General features: G+C 37.7%; 1 long non-coding RNA gene across 1 annotated transcript; it reads left to right on the forward strand.

Moving 5' to 3' along the window:
* Nucleotides 1-736: 736 nt before the first annotated feature.
* LOC139436374 (uncharacterized) lies at nt 737-6,848 on the forward strand. The gene is made up of 3 exons (XR_011645589.1): nt 737-1,142; nt 2,529-2,632; nt 6,353-6,848. It is a non-coding gene; the product is annotated as an uncharacterized lncRNA (long non-coding RNA).
* Nucleotides 6,849-13,806: the final 6,958 nt, after the last annotated feature.

Below are 13,806 nucleotides of genomic sequence, written 5' to 3' on the forward strand. Positions count from 1 at the left end.
CAGCAACAGGCGAAGCTAGAAGAGGCAAGGGGCACTCTCGCCTACTGGCTTCAGATGCAGCAGGTGCTTGCTGACATCTAGATTTCAGACTTCTAGCCAGAGTACTGTCATCCTACTGAACTGTGAAACGATAGATTTCGGTGGTTTTAAGCCACCTACTTGGTGGTGTTTTGTTATATTAGCCCTAGGCAATGAAGACAAGGCTTCCCTCTAGCGAATAACTCTAGGAGTCATCCAAGGGGGGATTACACAGTGATGTTTACACAGTACATAGTAAATTAAACATCTTAAAAACCCTTCTAGTCATCTCTTCTTCTCTCCAAATTTCTCTGTATATATATAAGTAAGTGTCTGCACATCCCCTAACCCCAATCCGGGTTTGTCTTTTTTAGATGACTTTTCTTCATATAAGAGAAAAAACAACCTATCTCCTCTTTCAAAGGGTGTAATTTAATATTTTTGTTTTTAACAAATGAGATTAAGCATTTCTCTCATTAGGAACAAAAATTTAAATCATAGAAAGTACAAATTTGTCTTTGTAATAGTAGAGGATTCTTAGAAAAGTTTTAAAATTCAAGTCCAAAGGGTTGGCTTCCCTTTAGGCCTGTGAGCTGGCATCTCCTTGGCAAGCAGAGGAGAAGGAAGGAGAGGAAGGAAGCCAAGAATAGTCCTGGGATTGCAGAGGAAGTGCATGACTTACTCTCACGGAACAGTGAAAACCTCACGGGATCCAGGATCCGGGATCCAGAGCCTGAAGGCCTGGCTTCAGGCCCCGGCAGGCTGCTTGCTGCCAAGGGGACCTTCGGCAGGTCACCAGTCACATCGCGCCTCAGTTTCCTCGTCAGTAACTGTGGAGTAATGGCACATCTGTCCTCATCAAACATTGGCTGCTGCTCCTACAGGCAAATTAGGAGGATTTGGCGCTGATGCTTGGTTTGCTGCTGAGTGTGGGACCTACGCAAGTCACTGCTCTTCTCTGGACCTCAATATCTCCATCCTTATATGGGGTTGTTGTGAGGGCACACAGGAGATAACAGATAGGAAGACGCTTTAACAATAAACACTATCCAAGCATAAGAGACAAGTATAACTTCAAGATCCAAGAGAAAGTGTTCTGTTTCTCCCCCGTTCCTGTTGGCAAGGTATTTGGTGTAGGGAACTTCTGCCATTCTCTTCTGAGGTGCTAATTTGCTTTCAATCTGTTGTTATATTACTAATTGTCATTGCTCTAAGTTGTTTCTGAATGGTCAGGCTAATGATGTCTTCTGAATTTGTCAACTCCCAATTTGAAGACCCTTTGAAATTCTAAATTCTATGTCTTTGGCCTTTAACTTTGTGAAGGTTTCAGGCAAGAGCACTAATGCCCGTGAGACCTTATTCAGCAACCTCCTTTGAGATTTTTTTTTAATTGTTTTCCTGCCAATTCATGAAGAAATAAACATTGCTAGTGATTCAACTTAGTTTGATAGCTAGCTTCCGAAAAGGAAAAGACATTTCCTTGACATAAGATTTGCTTTAAAGTAGTAATTTATTTTTAATTTTAATTGTCCAAGCCATTCTTATGGTAACTAACTAAACCTAGTACTTTTAAGCACTTTTGTAGATCAAAAAAAAAAAAAAAGAAATGAAAATTATAATTTTAATAGTCTCAGCAAAAATTGTATAAAGTGATGAAGTATGCAGGATAATTTATTAGGAATTGTTTACTGTTATTTCTTAGTGTGGCAAAAGTAGAATATATTTCATATATATGCGTGTATACATATGTAATTCATTTCCCCAGGCCTCACCACCTTTGGAACAAACGTAGTCACCTTAACAGAAATCATTCAAAGTCCTCTTGTATTTTAAAGCTTGCCCTGATCAAGAAGAAACTCAGCTTCTTCAATAGATATTTTGGGAGACCTGGGTCCAGTGGAAGTTGAACTTGAAGAGAAATCCAGATTACTATCATCATACTGATTTGAAAATCAGCTCTTCTTCCTGAAGACTGAGGTTCTTACTGAGTCAAGTGCCTTGAACCCGAATCTTCCTTTTATGATGGAATCTTTCTGGGAAGGCTCTTCAGTCTTCTTGCAAATAGACTCAGTCTAGACAGCAAGTTCCCCAGACATGTCCATGTACCCCTGAATCCTGGCAAGAGATCAAATGAGGACTCCTGCCACATATAAAATACCTTACATACAGAACTCTTTACAAAGAGCTTTCCCTTACATTATCTGATTCAAATCTCAAAAGAGCAATATTTTCTAAGTATACTAGCTCTAATTTTGAGCATAAGAAGACTGTACTGCAACATGGGTGAGTAATTTGCCCAAGGTTACACCTTCTAAATGGCAGTCTTGAGACTGTCAGACATTTTAGAATCAAGTTCAGGGAGTTGAGAGCCCTTTTCTATTTTGGCGTATGATATCATATTCCCTGATATCTAGTTAAGTCAGTTAATTTTACAATGGCTGAGGAAACAGCCATGAGGAGAACCAGAACCTTGTCTACAATTGGGATTCTAATATATATTTGTGTCTTAGGAGAGGAGAAAATGACAGAAGGCAAATTATAAGAAGGAATAACAGAGTTCCCTGGAGAAGTTCATCCAGAATGAGAAAAATCGGAGGGGAATAGTACATATAGAGTGAGTATGGGACTGCCACTGGAACGCACTCTGAAACCTTCCAGACAGGAATTCCTTTCATACATGGGGAGGAAGGTTTGAATTTAAATTAGCGAGCTCTCGTAGTTTGGGGTCTCAAACAACTCTGTTGGCTGAACTGTTCTAAGAGCTCATTCAGAGGAAGAGGCACCCTCCACATATTCAAAGGAGAGAGTTTATACTCTCGAGTGGCAACTAGAGGTGAGGAGCAGCAGGCAAAAGCGCAATGGCCCTGAGGACACGGCAAGGAGTGGCTTCATCTGCCTCCGTGGAACATCATGGGCTGGTCTGGAGTGATGTTGTGGAGAGGGTAGGACCAGAACACTCCATGGGCACGCAGAGATAGGGCCTGGGGACTATCAGAATTGGGCTAAGTGGTGACTGTTATTGAGCTGAAGGTGCATCTAAATAACAAAATGATTTGGATTCACAGGCTTGTGAGGTCCAGAGACATTTGAGTAATGCTTGTTAAACCAACATAAATAACCTGAAAAAAATAGATCAAGCAGACTTCTATAGCCATAGTAGTATTTTTGGCTTTAGGAATAGTAGTTTATTATTTTTGTCTGGTTAAAGAATCTAAGGTCAGGTTAGAGTGTACCTGGCTTTCTAAATATAAATTTTGTTTATTCCAACTCTGAACATCACTCATAGACTCGACAACTGCATTATAAATTTCCCTTTAATTTTCCATTGACCTCTGAGACCTGTTCTAATGAAAAAAAATAATGTTTGTTCTACAAATAGTGTTAAAAGTTCAGAAATATACGTTGATGCATTTTTATTTTCAGAAAGACCAGGCATGTGAAACCAAAATGTCCTGACCAACCAGTGACAATGAAATAAGGCTACATTTTCTTTACACCCAAATTATTGTGGCACTACATTATATCATGTCATGTCACATCACATCAGGCCATGTCATTCAGATGTCATTTGAGATGTGTGGATATTTGCTTATTAAAGGTTTAGGAACTGTTGACTTTACCACTTTTCTCCCCTTTATTACTCCATGGTGATTGAGATCCAAAAAAGTACTCGGGCTCAGCTTGGAATGTATTTATTTGTATGTGAGGTGTTTGCCTCCCAATTTCCTGTCTCTAAGAGGATATTTTTTTATTGATGTTTTCTGCTATGAAATATTCCTCTTATTCTGTATTATGTAAAAGAGAAGGAAAAGTTATATTCCAAGTATAGTCTACTCTGAGAATCTTTCTTCCCTTGCAAAACTTAATTATTGGGCCTCTAATGTAATTTCATTTCCCCTTCACGAAAGGGGAAATTCAAGTTCAGAGTTAAATAAATCTTCTCGCTGCCCCATTTAATTACAAAGGTAGAAAATGAATATCCTGGAAAAATATACAATATATGTAAATATAATTATACGGTATATGTAAATAGCTTCCTTTTAATTCAGAAAGAGTTTTAAATTTTAAAGTGCTTTAAATTAAGAAAATTCTTAATGAAAAATAATAATTCTTATTATTTGCCCGTTAATATTTTGAAATATTTTCCTAGTTATAGTAATTTCTAAAGTTGGCGGTGGGGGGGATCACAAACTTAAATTTTAGATAACAAACGTTGTCATTTATAAGAACAGTGTTGTAGGATGGCAGGAGGAGACTGCTCACCAATCAAGAGTTGGGAAGCACCCCCTCCAATTCTTCCCTCCACCCTTGCCCCGTTCCTTAGCCCTTCAGAATTACAGGCTTTCTTTAAACCCAAGTATTCTCTGACCCCCCCCTTCCCAACTATACATGCACACGTGCACCCACACGCACACATCTGTTGTAGGAACTGCCTTATGGAAATTACTTAATGATCTATAGGGGAGAGGGGGTCTTATGTTCACAAGTAAATAAATTGTTAAAGAGTTTTTATAAATATACTTCTGAAAATAAGGTAAGTCTCAGTATTTATTCAAAAGAATAGAGGAGCATGACACCTACATGCTATAATAAGGTCCTGAAAGTTTTTCAAAGGAGTAAAAATAGTAAAGGTATTTTTTGTTGGATGAGTATTTAAGGTTAGGATACATGACTTAAATTTCTGCTGACTTTGGAGGGACTATGCCTCTTTACTAACCACTTACTGAGTTTTTGTTGTATATCAAACATGCAAAACCAGTTATTAAATCATATAATACACTCATTCTAGGAGACAGTACGATTATCACCCCTATTTTAATAATGGGAAAACTTAAACATGTTTAAGGTCACATAGCTTGTAAAATGGGAGAAATAAAACCACACTGGACTTCCAAGCCAACACAGTACACCATCTCGAGTACACAGTACACACAGAAGCTTGAAAATGCTTCATCTTTCATTATATTATTTAAAACTAGGGGAGCTGATATAGCTCAGTGGTTGAACACCTGCTTTCCATGTGCGAGGTACTGGGTTCAATCCCTGGTACCTCCTAAAACAAACAAATTCCAAGGATTTGGAAGCTAATGAATGCTAAATATGTGTAAAATAATTCAATTTGTTGTAATAACAACATTGAGCACCTGGCTTTAATAGGTGAAATGAGACCAACCTCAGTTGGATTGAGAGACCAGTATTTTTGTGGTTCAGGTAAATGATTTCATGAGAACAACAAGGCCATGAGTCAGCATTTCATTTTCTCAAATTTTTGTGTTCCACTTATATACCAGAATTTATTACGCCCAATTGCTTTTTCCTGAAAATAAATTCATCTCTTAAAATGCAGACAAATATAGCTTCAAAATTAGGATGATACTGGTTTTATCAGTAAAGTGATTTTTAGAAGTAAAGAAATCAGTGATCTTAATACATCAGATACCAGTCAAAGAAAAAATACAAGTGTTTCATATTACCTTATAAAGAGAGATTTCAAAGAGTTACTGTTTCAAAACATGTTCCTCCTTGTAAAGAAAGAGCATATAAAACACAGCTCATGAATCAGGAAATTAATGGTTATACTTACAGCATGCCAAATCTTTGGAGAAAACCAGGGTTTGTTTATGTAAATTAACATTTAATAATAAGAATGACTAACCGATATACCAAATAATAATTTAGGGGAGGAAAAAAAATGGTATAGAAAATTTTAAAAAGAAGAGCAGCAATTATCAGTAAATAGTTTTGGCTAAATTAATAGAAGAGATTAGAAAAGAAGAGATAATTGAATGAAAAAAATGAGTTGAAGAGTCGGGGGTTAGTGATGCAGAACAGGACTAACAAAAGAATCAGAATTTTCTGCTAGTAATGGGAAGAGGAAATGAGACGAAAACCTTAAAAACCACAAAAATTAATCCTTATGGTGTTAGAAGTATACTTTTTATCATTAAAATTTAATTCTCTTACTTAAAATAAACATAAGAAGCTAAAAATCAAACTTTAATTGTAAAAGAATTCATATTCCTAGAACTCCATTTATTTTGAAATCATAATAGAAAACACTTTAATTTCGGATTGTTATGATCTGATTATTTGAGTTTGGTGGGTAGACCTGAATTCATTTTTGTAACCACCACAGTTTGGACACAATACAACTTCATTTTCCTCAGCTAAAAGTCAATTAGTCAAAAGTATTTAAGTCCCACTCTGTGCGCAGTACTGAAGTAGCCATTACGAGGATGCCAAAGAAATGAGTAAAACACAATGTCTGCCTCAAGGAATTTGTAAGCATGGTGTAATTGTCTATGGATAACTGCTCTGTCATATTTCCTTTAAGACATTCGAAAAGGCAAAACGTGAGAGGCGACTGGCATTGCGGACTGGTGCGCTAGGTGCTCAGGTGGCTTGACGGTACCGCGGTCCTCACTGAAAGGTCAAGATGCAGATCTCTGTGAAAACCATGCCCGGCAAGACCATCTCACCCTGGAGGCGGAACCCCTTAGCGCCATAGGGAACTTGAAGGCCACTATCCAGGATAAGGGAGATGAGTCCCTGACCAGCAGAGGCTCATTTTCCCAGCAAGCAGCCAGATGATGGCTGCACTCTTTCTTACTACGATATCCAGAAAAACTCCACCCTGAGCCTGAGGGCCATTACCTCTTCAATCCTGCATTCACAGAGTCCCAATGATAGGCCTTACTCTGAGATAGCCATTTGTTTACCTGTTTTAGTAATAGCTGAGCCTGTTCAAAATGCTAATAAAGGTTTTGTTGCATGGTAGCATTAATGAAAGAAAAGAAAAAGTCAGAAAGAAATCTAGGTTTTGTGAATAATAAAAGAAACAACTGAAAATGGTTTCAATAAAGTCTTCTTGCTTAAATTTTGAGCAGAATATATGGACTATTAAGTCTTTCTCTCATTACTAGGATGTGTATTTTCTCCACCCAACTTTGGTCTGATGTAATTCAGCACCTAAAGATGGCTTCCCAACTCAATGTAGGGATACAGCAGTGGAAGGGGCCATCATCAACCTGTAGCTCGATCACTTACAAGTTACCAGCTCATGGTTCGTGAGCTCAGGTTACTAAAAAACCTGGCTTAGAGTGGTCCATCCACTGGCAAGCTTCGAATTGTCCTGTCTTTTGCAATGGTTCATCATAGGCTAACTTTGGGCTCAGCTCCTTAATCCAATTTCCTGGGATCGCCGTGCCTTGTCTCCTTTCTTATTTTTCCTGGTTTCCTTTTTTCAAGCTTTCCTTCACCTTCTACCTCTATCCTAATTCTCAACATTCTCATGCCCCAACAACACTCGTGCCTAAATTGCTCTTGAATCAGGGACAGAATTAGCTGTGTTCACGTCTGGAGAGAGCTCTATTTCCTGGACTTAATTCCTTTAGGATAAATTATTATACACTTATTTTTTAAAACCCATAAAAAGTTACATACCTATGGTCTTATATATCTTTTTGGTCCCAATAACTCTGCTTTCCCTTTTCTTCCTCTGTCCTCACATTCACCCTTTTGTGGGAAAAGGCCATTTTCTCTTATAGCAGATAACATTACACAGTCTGTGTGGCACTACTTAAGTAAATCAGACCTTGTGTAATTATATAAATGCACAGTCTCTCAAAATAATGTTATCCAAAAATTTTTCATTTCCTGAACTAGTGTGACCTCCAAATTATCTCTAATGCCTACTTATTAAAAATAAAGACACCAAATGTTAGGGAAGATAATTCCGATGTTCAGACTCCTCCCTGATTTTGGTTCTCCCAGAGATAATCACATAGGTCTTTAGCAGGCAAGATATATGAAATACCTTTGGGTTTAGAATTGATTCCTATGGTTGTGAGAAAGCTGTCAGTTCATGAGCTTGAGAAAGAAAGACCCCATTGCAGTCCTGAATTTCACTCTTCTCTCATTGAAGTGCAGGGTGGTGGTAAGGTCCATCTCCATACCATTCACCTCTTCCCAAGTGGGGCCATCCAGCCCTCATCTACTAGATTAACACTCTTCTACCCACTGAGACCAGTTATTCTTCTCAGTCACAGGTCTTGAGTCATCAAGTCAAAGCTGATATTAGGTGCAATTACTAGGAAAGTGACTCTTGCTTTATTCCTTCCATCTGCCTTATTCCTCCAAGCCTGGGGACATTTGGATAGAGTACCAAAATACAGATTACCTTTCTCTGTGACCAAAAATTTGTCTTGTTATAAAGCTTAAAGTTTGAAATAATTTTCTCATTTACTAGAGTCCTGTTCCTAAATGCTAAAATTGTATGCCTTGATTTCGGCTCTACCCGTCTGCTAAGACAATCACTATCGTTTGGACTTTCTGATGCAACATCATCCCAGTGGCTTCCTTGTTTTCCTTCTATCTGATCCTTTAAGTAACATCTGTGTATCCAGACTTTTTTCTCCTGGACCTCTCTAAGCTTTCATCTGACTCTACTTGCTCTGTCCACTTTTGGTCAACCAAGGCCAAACAGCCAGGCATCACACCTAGCACACTGCCCTTCTGCTGAATTTTTGGAGACAACATCTAATAGAAATTAGGGCAAACAGAGTCACACATTTTAGAGGAAAGTAAACGCCATCTCTGTAAATGATAATGACATATATACTGCTATGCTGAATGAAGTAATTTTTCTTTCTGTATCCAGAGGAGATGGACTTTATTTTCAATTGATACTTTAATATTCTTTGGCATTCTTTTGTATGTTTTGTTCCATTTCTCTGGTTTAATGAAAGTAAAATTAACTTCTCTCTTTCCAATGGGTCTTTAACCCAGCTAAGTCAGAAGGTTAAAAAATGGCATTGTGCCAGTTAATTAGATTTCACAGTGAAAGGTAGACTAAAAAACCCATTCATTTAGTTATGCCCTGGTTGAAATATTTCAAAGATATAACTTTTTTTTTTTTTGCCTTGGTAAACAAAATATAATAAATGGGTCGACTACTATTTTGGGAATTTAGGTTCTTGCCATGCTTTAAGGCACTGGATCAGTAAGGTCAAATTTATTCATTCTTTAAATGTTTGTAAGTACTAGGCCCTTAATGATGAATAAGGTATAGGCTTTGCCTTAAGAAACCTTAGAGTCCAGCAGGGGAGTATAATAATCATATGTAAGTAATGCTAACATTGAGCTGGATGTAATAAATGCCTTAATAGAGGAATAGGTTATTTTCATAGGTACCATGGATTACAGAGGTTATAGGATATTGGGATAAACAGATAATGAAACCGGTCCATCTAGTCATTCAACAAATAATTACTGAACACTTATTATTTATTTTTTTTTCCAGTTATTCTTTTTTTTTTTTAATTTTTTTATTTTTTATTGACTTTGTAATAATATTACATTAAAAATATATATGTGAGGTCCCATTCAACCCCACCCCCCCACCCCCCCTCTCCCCCCCCCCAACAACACTCGTTCCCATCATCATGACACATCCATTGGATTTGGTAAGTACATCTTTGGGCACCTCTGCACCTCATATACATTGGTTCACATCATGGCCCATACTCTCCTCTATTCCATCATGTAGGCCCTGTGAGGATTTACAATGTCCGGTGATTACCTCTGAAGCACCATCCAGGGCAGCTCCATGTCCCGAAGACGCCTCCACCTCTCATCTCTTCCTGCCTTTCCCCATACCCTTTGTCCATTATGTCCACTTTTCCCAATCCAATGCCACCTCTTCTATGTGGACACTGGATTGGTTGTGTCCATTGCACCTTTATGTCAAGAGGAGGCTCAGATTCCACCTGGATGCTGGATGCAATCCTCCCATTTTCAGTTGTAATCACTCTAGGCTCCATGGTGTGGTGGTTGTCCTTCTTCACCTCCATCTTAGCTGAGTGTGGTAAGTCCAATAAATCAGATTGTAGGTGCTGGAGTCTGTTGAGGCTCAGGATCTGGCTATCACATTGTCAGTCCAGAGATTCAAATCCCCTAAATATATCTTAAACCCCAACATTAACTGCACCTCCAGCACATTAGCATGAAAGTCTTATGAAGGGAGATCCCATCTGAGTCCAGATTCATCACACATAAACACCATTTCCAAAGAGGGGCCATCTGCCCTGGTAGTTAACCCCATCGGCCATGACCATAACTCCCATGGGTCTCTTTAGCCCTCAAAGGAACCAATATCTGGGGGTTGTATCTGCTTTATCTGTCTCTCTGACTCTGCTCAGTTGTGCATGAGGGCAAACCTTCTGCCAGCCTCCAGACTCTTTTTTAGAAACTCGTAGCCATATAAACTCATTTCTCCTTTCCATTTCCCCCTTACTTTAGGTCAAACAGCATTTTAAAGTCATGGTATTTTATGTAGACATGGATATTCTGCTGATCCGCATTGAACCTTCCGTATAAGGTCATTTTCCAGTTGCATCATCAGTTGGTAGTTGATAGTGGTCCCTCGTTGCCAGGGAGGCTCATCCCCGGGTGTCATGTCCCACGCTGGGGGGAAGGCATTGCATTTACATGCTGATGAACACTTATTATATACCAGGACTTTCTAGACCCTGGAGATACAGAAGTGAACAAAATGTTGTTCCAAGGGAAATAAACAAATATACCAAATGTACAGTGTGTTAGATGGTGGTGAGAGATAGGGAGGAAAAAAAGCTGAGTCAGGGAGCTAGGAACTGCAGGGTGAGGGTGAGATCTGCACTTGGATGCTGGATGTTCTGGGAAGGCCTCAGGAAAGGTGACATTTGAGCAAGACCTGAAGTAAGCAGGGAGTGAGCTACAACTAAGGGAGAGAGGAGGGACTGAGGAAGAGGAACAAGTGCGGAAGTCCTGGGATGCGAGCGCCTTCTCTGTACAGTATGAAGAAGAGTAAGGGTGAGTCCCATGAGCAAGGCAAGTGGGAGGAGAGTGGACAATAGGAGATGTCAGAGGCAGGTGCCTGCAGGTGCAGTGCAGCAGGCCTTGAAGCTGTGCGCTATGCACGTTGCTTTTTTTTTCTTCCCAGATCCCCATTCTGTTTTCTTATTATTTGTCATTCTCCTATAAAGGGAAATGAGAAAGAAGAAAAAAAAAAAACAAAACAAAACATGAGGATTCTGAATAACTAGAATCTAACTGAGGTGAGAATACAATATATTGTTTCAAATTTCATTCTTCTCATTTCATGTGGGTATTTTTCTCTCCCAAATTAGATAATAGTCCTGAATCACAAATATTCTTTTATTTTCTTTCCTATTCCCTCAACTACCCGCCCCCCACCCCAGGCTCCTGGATCATAGAAGTGCTCAAAATCTAGTCCTAAAAGAATGAGTCAAATTTCACTGTGTGTTTTGTCCTAGATAACTACTGAGAAGTCTTTTATCCTGGCTGTGAATCTTTCCTTGGACCAGTTCTTTCATGCCATTGTAAATTGGCCTTGAATTAGTCCAAGGAAGATATGGACATTTGGAAAGAAGGAAAAACAGACATTTTTTTTTTTCTCTCAAGAATAGTTTTTTGCCTTTACCTGGGAGTATTTGCTTATGGGTATATCTCAAAGTTCTGGTAGGTATTTGGTAAAGCTATCTGTTTGATACTATATAGATATCACATGAGGAATAAGTTACAACAGATTAAAAAAATCTCTTTCCTTAGATTGAATCCAGCTATTTCACCATATATACCCAAAGCTGGATTCCTCTTCTTCCCCCTACCCAATAGTTTCAACCACGTTGCTATGGCAGTTATGAAAATTAAAGTCCTCTGAGTTGACCGAAACTTGGGTCAAGGAGTGACATTCTTCTATGGTTGTTTTTTTTTAATTTTGAAATAATTACAAGTCTAAAATATAGCATGGAAAGTTTTTGTCTACCCTTCACCCAGGCTCACCAAAAGCTAACATCATACATGATCCTGGTGCAATTATCAAACCCAATAAATTAATACTATTAACTAAATTCAACCACTATTAACTAGATTACAGACCTTATTAGAAATTCCCAGTTTTCACACTAATGTCTTTTTTCTGTTCCAGGATCCCCTCAATTGCATTTAGTTGTCAGGTCTCCTTAGCTTCTTCCAATCTGTGACAGCTTCTTTCTCTTTGTCTTTCACATTACCTTGAGATTTATAAGGGTACTGGTCAGTTATTTTGTAGAATGCTCTTCAATTTGTCTGATGCTGTTTCCTGATTGCACTGAGGTTATGCATGTTTGGTAATATTATCACTGAAGTGATGGGGGAGTCCTTCTTGGTGCATCGTATCAGGAGGTACATAATATCGACAAGTCTTGTTACTGATGATGTTAACTTTCATCATTTGGTTATGGTGGTGTCTTCCAGGTTTCTCCAATGTAAAGTTATAATATTTCCCTTTGTAATTAATAAGTATCTCATAGGGAGATACTCTGAGATGATGCAAATATCTTGTTTCTTGTCATAGTTTCATTCACAATTTAGTGCTCATCCACTATTCTTGTCTGCAACAATTATCACTGCAGTGTTTGCCTAATGGTCATTTTCTAGTTCCATCATTCTTTCTACATTTATGACCTGGAATTTTACTATGAGGAAGAACCATCCTTTCTCCATTTATTTCCTTAGTCAATTATTTCTGTTGGTACAGACTTATGGGTGTTTGTTTTATTGTGTGGGTTATAATTCATTTAATCATTATTTATTTTGTTGTTCAAACAACCAAGAGGTAATTGTGAGCAGACCTCAAATCAAAGAGAGCAAATACACAAAGCAATAAGCACCAAATCAAGCAAATAAATATTAACCTAGGAAAGATTTCTTTTTTACCCTTTTAAATTCAAGTAATTTATAAGGCTATACCATATTAATGAATTTTTAATTAAATGAATTTTTAAGTTAATGATTGTCAGTTTGCCAGAGTTGATATGACAAATATCATACAATGAAATGGCTTAAAAAACAATCATTCATTGTCTCGTGGTTTTGAAGGCTTAAAGTCCTGCATCAAGATGTTGGCAAGGCCGTGCTTTCCTCCAAGGGCAGTAGCATTCTGGTGATGTCAGTTTTCTGTTACATGGAGATCTCTCTGGCTTCTTCTGACTTCTTCAGACTGTGCCCAAATTTCCTTTCTTTATAAGGCCTCTAGTCATAGTGAATAAGACCACCTAGATTCAAGTTGGCCTCATCTAAAAAGCATCCTATTCACAAATGAGTGCATAACTTAACTAAAAATAACATCTTCAAAAGGTCCTATTTACAAATGGGTTCACACCCATAGGAAAGTGAATTAAGATTTGAACATTTCTTTTATGGGGAGATGATTCAATCTCCCAAAATGATATAAAATTATCAGATCATTTCTGGATTCAGGGTGAAATATATTTGCAAATGTCTAATTAAATTTCTTTTTCCTCTTTGACAAGAAATTTTCTTGGTGATAAGCACTGTGCTTTAACATCTTTTATCCTTTAGTACTCTGCGTGACACATGATGAGTGTGCAATAATTGTTAATTGAAAAATAAATGAATTAAAAAGTAATGTAAAACTTATATTTCATAGAAGGATGAATTAAATGATTCAAATAATAAATTTTCTATTTCTTTTATTTGATTCAGAAGGCATTAGCCAAAACATTTTTATTCACTACCAAATTCCAACAAAGCTAAATGTTTAGGATGCCTAAAGTAAGTTTTAAGAAATCTTGATATTGGGTCAGCTTTGCCATGGTATTAATTGTGTTTGTTGGGATCACACTATTTTTTAAAATTTTGATATTATTTTTACATTTATTTTTAATAGAAAATACATATGAATGATAAAGGCAAACAAAAAAATATACAGTGAAAAATAAACCT

Source organism: Dasypus novemcinctus, chromosome 14 (assembly GCF_030445035.2).
Source record: "Dasypus novemcinctus isolate mDasNov1 chromosome 14, mDasNov1.1.hap2, whole genome shotgun sequence".
Lineage (NCBI taxonomy): Eukaryota > Metazoa > Chordata > Mammalia > Cingulata > Dasypodidae > Dasypus > Dasypus novemcinctus.